The 13,395-nt window shown below is 30.0% G+C and overlaps 1 pseudogene; it reads left to right on the top strand.

Annotated features, from left to right (window-relative positions):
- Positions 1-6,789: 6,789 nt before the first annotated feature.
- Positions 6,790-12,107, top strand: LOC132799923 (NAD(P)H-quinone oxidoreductase subunit 1, chloroplastic-like; annotated as a pseudogene).
- The last annotated feature ends 1,288 nt before the right edge of the window (positions 12,108-13,395 follow it).

Below are 13,395 nucleotides of genomic sequence, written 5' to 3'. Positions count from 1 at the left end.
ACCTCCTCGCCCACAACTGGCCAAAAAGGTAAGAACCTTTCCCTCTGGGGGTAGGAAAATCATGATTGGGATTGCGAACCCCGAGCTATGGAATTTGGGCGTGGGTCTTTTGTTGAAATGGAATGGCCTTACTATTTCTTTTTTCTTTCTTTTTATTTATCATTAATGGTCGATAAATTAAATATAGGATGCCCAGCCCGAAGGCCGAATTGGCATATTGTTTTGTTTTATGCCGTGTAATTCTTCCTCGGCCAGTCTGGGGCAAAATAGTGGAGAAAGTACAAGTATTAGTAGCATAGGCAAAATGCATTCCTCGTCATTAATATGTTTGCTTGTGGTAATTGTGGCCTTTCGGGTGAATCGATGACTACATTTTTTATGCACTTGCTAGTGCATCTGACCAATATGAGGTTGAAGTTTCCTTTATAACTCCCGAAACTTCTTCGTAGTGTCTCTATTCCATGCCTCATTTCATAGGGAACCCAAAAGTGGCTTTATTTCATTATATTCCATCCATATCCCAATTCCATTCATTTAATATCCCTTTGGTGTCATTGAGTTATGAGATGTCATTTCCAGTCCAGCTCTTTCTCTTTCTATATATATATATGGAAAGTTTAAAAATCATCATATAATAATCTAGAAATTGCAATGGAAAAGAAAAAAGGGAGGTTTGTGATGATTTTTAAATCTTTTATACTAGGTAATCTAATATCCTTATGCATGAAGATAATCAATTCGGTCGTTGTGGTTTGACTCTATTATGGATTTTTGACCACATTCTCCATAGGGCCCTCTTATCTCTTCATTCTCTGAGCTCGCATTATAGAAAAGGAGAAGAAAGAATTGAGAAGAAAGTATCAGCAATAACCAATTTTATTACGGGACAGCTCATGATGTTCATTCGATCTATTATGTGCCTCTACATCTAGCATAAGGTAGAGCTCATACAATAATTGTCCTAGCTCTACCGTATTTTTTGTTTCATTTCTTATGGAACAATCACAAACACTTTTTTGATTATGGATCTACTAATACGAATTCAATGCGTAATCTTAGCATTCAATGTGCATTCCTGAATAATCTCATTTTTAATTACTCAACCATTTCATTTTACCAAGTTCAATGTTAGTCAGATTAGTCAACATTTATATGTTTCGATGCAACAACAAGATGTTATTTGTAACAAGTAGTTTTATTGGTTGGTTAATTGGCCACATTTTATTCATGAAATGGGTTGGATTGGTATTAGCTTGGATACAGTAAAATAATTCTATTAGATCTAATGTACTTATTAGATCTAATAAGTAGATTGTATTAGATCTAGTGAGAAATTCCATGGCTTGAATCTTTAGTACTCTCTTATTTATTACGTGTATCTACTATTTAGGCAGAATATTTGTCACCCATTGTTACAAACAAACTGAAAGAAACCTAAAAAATGGAAGAAAAGGGGGAAAGTGAGGAAGAAACAGATGTAGAAAGAGAAACAACTCCAAAAACGAAGGGGACTCACCAGGAACAAGAGAGATCCACTAAAAAAGATCCTTCTCCTTCCCTTTTTTGGGAAGAAAAGGAGGATCCAGACAAAATTGATGAAACAAAAGAGATACGAGTGAATGGAAAGGAAAAAACAAAGGATGAATTCCACTTTAAAGAGACACGCTATAAAAATAGACCCATTTTTGAAACATATTATACGGATGTGGATGAAAATGAAGAAAATTCAAAGTTAGAAATATTTACAGAAAAAATACTATGGATTGAAAAACCTCTTGTTAATATTCTTTTTGACTATAAACGATGGAATAGGCCATTCCGATATATAAAAAACAATCAATTTGAAAATGCTGTAAGAAAAAGATGTCACAATATTTTTTTTATATATGTCAAAGTGACAGAAAAGAAAGAATATCTTTTACATACCCGCCGAGTTTTCAACTTTTGTTGAAATGATACAAAGAAAGATGTCTCTGTTTACAGTAGATAAACCCTCTACTACTGAATATATAATAATTGGAGTTATAGCAATGAACAAAAAAGAAAAGACCTAAACAAAAAATTTATAAATAGGGTCAAACCTCTAGACAAAACTTTAGATAGGATATTTTTTATTTGGGATATACCGGAAAGAGATACTAGATTTTGTAATGATAATCCTCAAAACTAATACTTACCTAAAATATATGATCCTTTCTTGAATGGCCCCTATCGGAGATAAATCATAAATTCTTTTCAACTTCAATCCTAAATGAAACTTCCAGAAAAAATAACATTAACATAGAGGGTTTTTGGATAAATAAGATTCATTGTATCCTTCTTATTTTTAATTATCTCAAATTTGAACAGATAAAAAATCCATTAACAACAAAAAGTTTATATTTCTTGAACTTAATCAATGAACTTACTGAAAAACCGCCATCAAGTTTGAAATTTAAAGAGCGTTCTTTCTTCCCGAATAAGAACAAATAAAAATTGACTTAGAGATAACAAAAAAAATTATAAATTTCTATTTGATGCAGATATAAGAGACCTTGACAATAAAAAAATTAGAAAAAAGCTATCGGACTAAAAGAAATTAGTAAAAAAAATTCCTCGATGGTCGTACAAATTAATTAATGATTTGGAACAATAAGAGGGAGAAAGCACAGAGCGGGTGGCGATGAAGTATGAGATTCGTTCATGAAAATCCAAACGTGTAGTGATTTTTACTAATAACCTACAAACTATTTATACTAATACCAAAGACACTAATAATCCTGATGACATAGAGGAAGCGGTTTTGATACATTATTCACAACAACCGGATTTTCGTCGAGACATAATAAAAGGTTTTATGCACACTCAAAGATGTAAAATAGTTATTTGGAAACTCTTTCAAGCAAATGTACATTGACCCCTTTTTTTGGATAGAATCGAAAAACATGTTTTTATTTTTTTGCTTTTGATATCTCTGAGTCGATGAAAATGTTTTTTATAAATTGGATGTGGAGAAATATAGAATTAACAATTTCAGATTATGCAGAAAAAAAACAAGCCAAAAGGCATTGAGAAAAACAAAGAAAAAGACAAACTAGAAGAAGATAAAAGATAAGAAAAAGCACATATAGAAATAGCAGAAGCATGGGATAATATTATATTTGCTCAAATAATAAGAGGTCTTGTGTTAGTAACCCAATCTAATTTTAGAAAAAATATATTCTATTACCCTTCTTGATAATAGTTAAAAATATTGTACGTATACTACTATTTCAATTTCCCAAATGGTCTGACGATTTAAAGGATTGGAATAGAGAAATGCATATTAAATGTACTTATAATGGCGTCCAATTATCTGAAATGGAATTTTCGAAAAACTGGCTAACAGATGGTATTCAAATAAAGATCCTACTTCCTTTTCGTCTCAAACCTTGGCACAAATCTAAGCTACAAAAAACTTATAACGATCCAATGAAAAAAGAAAGGACAAAAAAATTATTGCTATTTTTTAACAGTTCGAGGAATGGAAACTGAATTGCCTTCTGGCTCTCCCCAAAACCACCTTTTAGTTTTTGGACCTATTTTTAAAGAACTCAACAAAAAAAATTAGAAAATGGAAAAACAGTTCAAAAGACATAAAAAACCAGTTTAGTAAAAGCTTTATATTTCTAAAAGAAATTGTAAAAGAACACAAAAAAACAAACCCAGCTCTATTATTTGGCTTGAGAGAACTAAAAATATATGATTTAAGTGAAAACTAAAAAAGAAAAAGATTCAATCAGAAATAATTAGCTAATTCATGAGTCGTTCAGTAAAATTCGACCTACAAAGATTGCACAAATTATTCATTAACAAACAAAAAAATATATACAAACTTTGTGTGATAGAACAAATAAACTCATAAATCAAATAGAAAAAATAAAAAAAGAGAACAATAAAGAATTTATAATACAAAATATAAGTTCTAACAAAAACAAAATAAGTTATGATGATAAAAGATTAGAATCGCCAAAAAATATTGGGTAGGTATTAAAAAGAAGAAATGCTTGACTAATTTGTAAATGACATTATTTTATAATTTTTTTTTTCATTAAAAAGATATACATAGATATCTTTTTAGGTGTCATTGATATTCGGAATATTAATGCACAATCTTTTCAGGAATCAACAAAAAAATTTCTTAATACATATATTTAGAATGATAAAGATATTTCTAATTATAATAATAAATCAAATCAAAAAATAATTTATAGAAAAAATAGAAGTCGAATTCACTTTATTTCAACTATAAAAAAAGTCCTGTTCTACTATTAGTAATAAAAACACATAGACTTTTTTTTTACTTATCTCACATGTCACAAGCATATGTATTTTACAAATTATCACAACCCTCAACCCTTAACTTATACTTATATAAGTTAAGATCCGTTTTTCAATATAATGGAACAGCTTTTTTTCTTAAGAATGAAATAAAGAATTGTTTTGGTGGAACACAGAAACTCTTTCATTCCAAACGAAGACATAATTCTCTTCAACATTCAGGATGAATCAATGCAAAAATTGGTTAAAATGATCATATTTTAATGTGCTAGGAGATATCTGTACCAATAATTATCTAGTCAAAGAGATATTGTAGATATGGAGAAAATTCAGATAGAAAATATTTTGATTGGATAATTCTCAAGTTTTGTCATAGAAAGAAAGTCGATATTGAGGCTTGGATCAATATTGATACTGACACCACTACTAATAAATATAGTAAGACTCAGGGGAATAATTATGAACTACTTGATAAAACCGATACGCAATGTCTTTTTTATCTCATGGTTCCTCAAAATCAAGAAATCAACCTATCCAGTACACAAAAAAAAAATAAATAAATAAATAAAAAACTTTTTGATCGGATGAATGAATGAAGAAATACAAAGTTGTCCCTATCGAATCTAGATCCTTGGTTTTTCCCATAATTTTTTATACTTTATAACACATATAAGATTAAACCATGGGCCATTCCAATCAAATTAATTCTTTTTAATTGGAATATAAATGAAAATGCTAGTGAAAATAAAAGTGTCATTGGAAAGAAAAAAAGAAATATATCAATATTTTTGAATGAAAAAAATTCTCTTGAATCATAAAACTGAAATCAAGGAAAACAAGAATCCGTAAGCCAAGCAGATTTTGAATCATCTCTCTCAAAGTAAGACAAAGATATTGAAGAAGATTTTGTGGGATCAGACATGAAAAAAGATAGAAATAGAAAACAATACAAGAACAATATGGAAGCGGGGTTTGATTTCTTCCTAAAAAGGTATTTGTGTTTTCAATTGAGATTACCTCCTAGAAAGATTACGTGGGATGGTGTTTTAAGTAAAAAAATGAACGATAACATCAAAGTATATTGCCTCCTACTTAGACTAAGAAATCCAAGAGAAACTTTTATATCCTCTACTCAAAGGGGTGAATTGAGACTAGATATTATACTAGTTCAGAAAGATTTAACTCTTATAGAATTGACAAAAAAGTGAATATTGATTATTGACCCAATCCATCTATCTATAAAAAATGAAGGACAATTTATTATATATCAAGCCGTAGGTATTTCATTGGTTCATAAGAGTAAGCATGAAATAAATCAAAAGTACTTAACAAAAAGCACTGTTGATAACAAGAATTCTGCTAAATTCATTGCAATATATCAAAAAATGACTACAAATAAAGACAACAATCATTATGATTTGTTTGTCCCTAAAAACATTTTATCCCCAAGACGTCATAGAAAATTGAGAATTCTAATTTGTTTTATTTCTAGGAATGAAAATCGTATGCGCTGAAATGCAGCATTTTGCAATGGTAAGAAGGAAAATAGTCAAGTTTTGGATAAAAGCAAAAGAGATACAACTAAACTAATTAAATTAAAATTCTTTATTTGGCCTAATTATCGATTCAAAGATTTAGCTTCTATGAATCGATATTGGTTTGATACCCATAATGGCAGTCGTTTCAGTTTGGTAAGGATACATATGTATCTGCTATTCAAAATTTGTTAGTTAATGGTAGATTTGTTTTTCCTATATTTCCTGTAGTATGATCTATGAAAACAAAGAAATGCACAGATGCATTGGCTTGCATTTCATTCTGATATATGATTCATTGACATATCAATTAGATCTACAAATGACCACCAAAATCTTCCTTTTTTCATTTTAGGTCTAAATTTTTAATTTTGTGAATGCCAAAAAGAAGATTTTGGTATACCTATTCGAATACAATTTTATTTGATCAAATTTGGAATTATTCACAAAATTAAGATTATTGTATTGTGTATACTAAATTAAAATGAATGGCATTATTATTATTGATCAATAAAACCAGCTAACGCTAAAAAAAGGATAGGAGCAAAGTGGGGGGGTAGATTTCATTTTATGCTAAAAAATTCATTCATCTTGATTATTTCGCAAGAAGAAAAAGAAGAAAAAGTAGGATCTGTTGAATTTAAAATATGCAGCCTCACCAATAGGATACGAAAACTTTCTTCACATTTAGAATTGCATAGAAAAGACTGTTTATCTCAGAGAGGCCTACATCAAATTTTGGAAAATGCCAACGACTGCTGTCTTATTTGTCAAAGAAAAATAGAATACGTTATAAAGAATTAATTAATTAATTGGATATTCCGGAATCAAAACTCGTTAATTTGAAAAAGCAGTTTATTTTGAATTATTTTATTTATTAGATCTTGAATTTGAATTTGAATGAATTTATTTTAGTTTTCATCAATTCATGAAAGACTAAATGAAGGAAAAACCTATGAATATACCAGCTACAGGACACGACCTCATGGTAATAAATATGGGTCCCCACCACCCATCAATGCATGGTGTTCTTCGACTCATCGCTACTCTAGATGGTGAAGATGTTACTGATTGTGAACCAATATTGGGCTATTTACACCGAGGGATGGAAAAGATTGTGGAAAACCGAACAATTCTACAATATGTGCCTTATGTAATGCATTGGGATTATTTAGCTACTATGTTCACAGAAGCAATAATCGTAAATGGCCCGGAGCAGTTGGGAAATATTCAAGTGTCTAAAAGAGCCAGCTATATCAGAGTAATTATGTGGAGTTGAGTCATATAGCTTCTCATCTGCTATGACTCGGCTCTTTTATGGCAGATATTGTTGCACAAACGCCTTTCTTCTATATTTTTTGAGAAAGAGAATTAATATATGATTTATTTGAAGCTGCCATCGGTATGAGAATGATGCATAATTATTTTCGTATCAAAGGAGTAGCTGCTGATCTACCTCATGGTTGGATAGATAAATGTTTGGATTTTTGTGATTATTTATTTAACAGGAATCGCTGACTATCAAAAACTTATTACATGAAATCCTATTTTTTTAGAATGAGTTGAAAGAGCAGGCATTATTGGTACAAAGGAAGTAATAAATTAGGTTTATTAGGACCAATGCTGTGGGCTTCCGCAATACAATGGGATCTTCATAAAGTTGATCATTATGAATGTTTTGATGAATTTAATTGGGAAGTCCAATGGCAAAAAGAAGGAGATTCGTTAGTTTGTTATCTAGTCCGAATTGCTGAAATGATAGAATCCATAAAAATTATTCAACAGGCTCTGGAAGGAATTTTAGGAAGGCCATATGAGAATTTTCAAATCTGATAGTTTGATAGAGAAAAGAATCCCAAATGGAATTATTTTTAATATCAATTTATAAGTAAAAAAACATTCTGCTACATTTGAATTACCAAAACAAGAACTCCATGTTAGACTTGAAGGCCCAAAATGAGAATTGGGAATTTTTCTGATAGGGGATCAGGGTGGTTTTCCTTGGAGATGGAAAATTCACCCACCATGTTTTATCAATTTGCAAATTCTTCCTCAGTTAGTTAAAAGATTGAAATTGGCTGATATTATGATGATACTAGGTAGCATAGATATCATTGTGGGAGAAGTTGATCCTTGAAATGATAAGTGATACGACAGAAGTACAAGATATCAATTCTTTTTCTAGATTGGAGTTTTTAAAAGAGGTCTAAAGAATTATATGGCCTTTATTCCTATTTTTACTCTCGTATTGGGAATCATAATAGGCGTATTGGTAATTGTATGGTGAGAAAGAGAAATATCCATAGGATTGCAGCAACGTATTGGACCTGAATACGCCGGCCCTTTGGGAGTTCTTCAAGCTCTAGCAGATGGGACAAAACTTATTTTCAAAGAAAATATTTTTCCATCAAGAGGAGATAGTCATTTATTCAGTATCGGACCGTCCATAGCAGTCATATCAATTTTAGTAAGCTCAATATCAGTGTTTCTCTATGGATTGCCATTTCCAGTATTGCTCCCATTGGACTTCTTATGTCAGGATACGGGTCAAATAATATATATTCCTTTTTAGGCGGTCTACAAGCTTCTACTCAATCAATTAGTTATGAAATACCATTAACTTTATGTGTGTTATCAATATCTCTACGTATGATTCATTAAGACATAAATTTTTCTCTATTCTTGCCTTTCTATTCTTTCCTTTCTAGGAAAAGGGTAAAATGAATTGAGTAGATATCTTCATTTTTTTATTCATTAGTCAGATTGATGAACTAAATCAAATAGTTGGATAAGTGAAAGAAAACAACTTCTATATAAATTCACAGTAAAGATATTGAGTCTCATTTTCTATGTATAAGAGTTAGAGAGTTGAGCGGAAATAAACAGAAGTAGAAGATACCGTTTACCTAAAGATTGGTTGATTAGTCATCCTGACTTGAAATGGGCTCAAAAGATCAACCGTATTGAGTTTTCATTATCGTTTGTATGTATTTTCATACATGTATTACCATAAAAGAAAAGGCGATTGAACAAAAATGAATGGATAGGTAGAAACACCAAGATACGCACACAATTAGTAATGTAGATCTTGTAAATTATCCAAAAGTAGACATTTCTACATAATATACAAAAATTACTAATTGGGGCTTTAAATTTGTAGAAGTTATAAGGCAGTACTCCCCACAATTCCGATCTAGAGTATGCTCCTATCCTTCGATTAAATAAATGACACTATTGGGAACGAAATAATCCTTCTTTTGATTTTGTAAGCCTTTTTTTTTTTTCAAAAACAAAAAGAAGAATAGGAATAAAAAAAAAGAAAGGAGTACAAAAGAATAAACAAGATCCAGATTTATATTGATACAGTTCGTGTCATAATTCATGAATTAATGTAATATATAATTCTTTTTTGTAAGTGAAAATGATGGGTTATTGATTTTTTTACGAGGAGTGTTTTATTGAAGAATCAAGTTATTACTCAACAAAGAAAAATTTAAATGATTATGGAAATTTTGAAAAGAAGGACGAGGTCAATTCAGAAGAATTTTGTTTATTTATTATTAATTCAATTTATTAATTTATTAAATTAGTAATAAATTGAATTCTTTATTATTAATTATTAATATTAATTATATTAATTATTTTTTTTATTAAAATTTATTACAACATAACAAACAGAATTCAATTGGTCTAATTTTGGACCGTATGATAGATTTGAATCTTATCTATCGCATAACTAAGCATTGCAAGATAAAAGGGCTTAGTCCTTAGATTTTTTTATGGCCCTTCAAGAGCCGTATGAGGTGAAAATCGCATGTACGGTTTTGGAATAGCAATGGAAATAGTGATGGTACCGCCGACTATGATTATCTAATAGTTCAAGTACAGTTGATAAAGTTTAGGCGCAATCAAAATATGGTTTTAGGGGATGGAATTGGTGGTGTCAACCTATAGGGTTTATCTTTTTTCTAATTTCTTTCCTAGCACTATGTGAGAGATTGCCTTTTGATTTACCAGAAGCGGAAGATGAATTAGTAGCAGGTTATCAAACGAAATATTCGGGGATAAAATTTGGTTTATTTTATGTTGCTTCCTATCTAAGCATATTAGTTTCGTCATTATTTGTAACAGTTCTTTACTTTGGTGGTTGAAATATCTCTATTCCGTATATATTTTTTTCTGAGCTTTTTGAAATAAATCAACGATATGATGTTTTTGGGGCGACAATGGGTATCTTTATTACATTAGCTAAAACTTATTTATTTTTGTTCATTCCTATCGTAACAAGATGGACTTTACCTAGGCTAAGAATGGACAAACTATTGGATCTTGGATGGAAATTTCTTGTACCTATTTCTCTCGGTAATCTGTTATTAACAACTTCTTTCCAACTCTTTTCATTGTACAGGAACATGATATTTTATATTCACAACCTGGCTTAAACAATAGAAATAAAAAAACATCAAATTATTCATATATATTCTTGATATGTTCCCTATGGTAATTGGGTTCATGAATTATGGTCAACAAACAGTACAAGCTGCAAGGTACATTGGTTAAAGTTTCATGATTACTTTATCCCATGCAAATCGTTTACCTGTAACTATTCAATATCTTTATGAAAAATTAATCATCGTGGAGCATTCCTATGGTCGAATCCATTTTGAGTTTCATAAATGTATTGCTTGTGAAGTATGTGTTCATGTGTGTCCTATAGATTTACGCATCATTGATTGGAAATTGGAAATTGATATTTTCAAGAAACGATTCTTAATTACAATATTGATTTCAGAATCTGTATATTTTGTGGTAACTCCGTTGAGTATTGTCCAACGAATTGTTCATCAATGATTGAAGAATATGAACTTTCTACTTATGATCATCATGAATTAAATTATAATCAAATTGCTTTGGGTTGTTTACCAACATCAGTAATTGACGATTATACAATTCGAACAATTTTGAATTCGCCTCAAATAAAAAATAAGTAACTCCTTTGATTTAAGAAAAGTTTTGAATTACTAAGTACTTAGGTTACTTTTGTTTTGTTTGATCACACCCTACAAATCCGAACTATTCATTAGTTGATCATAATCATGTCTTAATTTGGATTGAAATTTTAGTAATTAATGTCTATATAATTATTTCGAAAGATAGTTTCAGATTTGCACTACTCTTTCTTTCAGATAAAGAATGAAATTTGTCCAATATCTGTACCCACATTATTTCACATCCCTAAGGATTTCATTCAATTAGGAATTGATTATAAATCATAAAAAAGAAAAAATTCAGGTCGAGTCTCAATAAGGTCATGAAAAAGATTTCAATTTTTTATCTCTGTTTTTTTTTTTTTTTTTTTACATATAATTGATTTGCCTGGACCAATACATGATTTTCTTTTAGTCTTTATGGGATTAGGTCTTATATTACGAGGTATAGGAGTAGTATTATTTACCAACCCAATTTATTCTGCTTTTACATTGGGACTTGTTCTTGTTTGTATATCCTTATTCTATATTCTATTATACTCCTATTTTGTAGTTGCAGCACAACTCCTTATTTACGGGGGAGCCATAAATGTTTTAATCATATTTGCTGTGATGTTCATGAATGGTTCAGAATATTACAAAGATTTTAATCTTTGGACTGTTGGGGATGGGGTTACTTTGCTGGTTTATACAAGCATTTTGGTTTTACTAATGAGTACTATTATAGATACGTCATGGTACGGGATTATTTGGACTACAAGATCAAACCAAATTACAGAGCAAGATTTGATAAGTAATAATCAACAAATTGGAATTCATTTATCAACATATTTTTTTTCTTCCCTTTGAAACTTTAGTGTATGTTGTCACATCTATTTCTCTTCAATTCTAATTAAAGATTGTTTATGTTGAAAATAGAAATTCTTTTATTAGATCTATTACCAATCTATTTATTTGTTCTTCACCTTTTAGATTCTAGTAAGTTGAATCCGTTGAATTGTTGTTCATATTATATTGAAATAAATCAAAATTTAATTGATAAGGAGTTGGTCAATGATGCTCGAACATGTACTTATTTTGAGTGCCTACTTATTTTCAATTGGTACTATGGATTGATCACAAGCTGCAATATGGTTAGAGGCCTTATGTTTCTTAAACTTATACTGAATGCAGTTAATATAAATTATGTAACATTTTTTTATTTTTTTGATAGTCGCCAATTAAAAGGTAATATTTTTTCAATTTTTGTTAACTATTGCAGCTATTGAAGCAGCTATTGGACTGACTATTGTTTCGTCAATTTATCGTAATAGAAAATCAACTCGTATTATTCAATCTAATTTGTTGAATAAGTAATATTAATCATAGAAATTAGAAGATTCACAAAATCGAATAAGCATGTATTATACACAATGTAGGATCATGTTTGCAAAAAAGTAAGAAATCAAAGTATTATGGCTCCTTTACATGAGTCGGTCTAGAAGTAGATTGATTAAAAAAATTCTAGTAAATCATTGATTCATCTGGTGTCTAAATATATAATTTATTTATAAATTTACTAGATCAAAAATTTAGAATATTCAAAAAATTTATAGATCCAATGTTACATTCAGTAAAGATTTATGATACATGTATAGGATGTACTCAATGTGTCCGAGCCCCCATAGATGTATTAGAAATGATACCTTAGGACGGGTGTAAAGCTAAGCAAATCAATTCTACTCCAAGAACAAAGGACTGTGTCGGTTGTAAACGATGTGAATCCGCCTGTCCAATAGATTTCTTAAGTGTTTGAGTTTATTTATGGCATGAAACAACTCGAAGTATGGGGCTAGCTTATTGATATATTTCAGAAAACCTTACTTGAATATATTTATTTTTTTTTTTTACCAACAAAAAACCGAGCTCTAAATAATATATTTTATTTTATACTTTTGAGCATGGGTTTTTCTGGTCCAAGTGTATCTTGTTTTTACCATGAATGATCTTCCTTGGTTAACAATAGTTGTAGTTTTGCTAATAGCCACGGGTTCTATAATTTTCTTTCTCCCTCATAGAGGGAATAAGGTAACTAGGTGGTATACTATTTGTATATGAATAATAGAACTCCTTCTAATAACCTATACATTTTGGTATCATTTCCAATTGGACGATCCATTAATCCAACTTACAGACAATTATAAATGGATCCATTTTTTATTTATTTTTATTGGAGATTGGGAATAGATGGAATTTCTATAAGACATACTTTACTGACAGGATTTATCACTACTTTAGCTACTTTAGTAGCCTGGCCGGTTACTAGAGATTCCTGATTATTCCATTTCTTGATGTTAGTAATGTATAGAGGTCAAATAGGACCATTTTCTTCTCAAGACCTTTTACTTTTTTTCATCCTATGGAAGTTAGAATTAATTCCAGTTTATCTACTTCTATCCATATGAGGCAAAAAGAAACATTTGTATTCAACTATAAAATTTATTTTGTACACTACAGGAGCTTCTGTTTTTTGATTAATAGGAGCTCGGGTATTGGTTTATATGGTTCTAATGAACCGACATTAAATTTTGAAA

The sequence above is a fragment of the Ziziphus jujuba genome, chromosome 11 (genome assembly GCF_031755915.1).
Source record: "Ziziphus jujuba cultivar Dongzao chromosome 11, ASM3175591v1".
Taxonomy (NCBI): Eukaryota; Viridiplantae; Streptophyta; class Magnoliopsida; order Rosales; family Rhamnaceae; genus Ziziphus; species Ziziphus jujuba.
The sequence above is the reverse complement of the archived record's forward strand: the minus strand, read 5'-3'. Positions and strand labels throughout refer to the sequence as shown.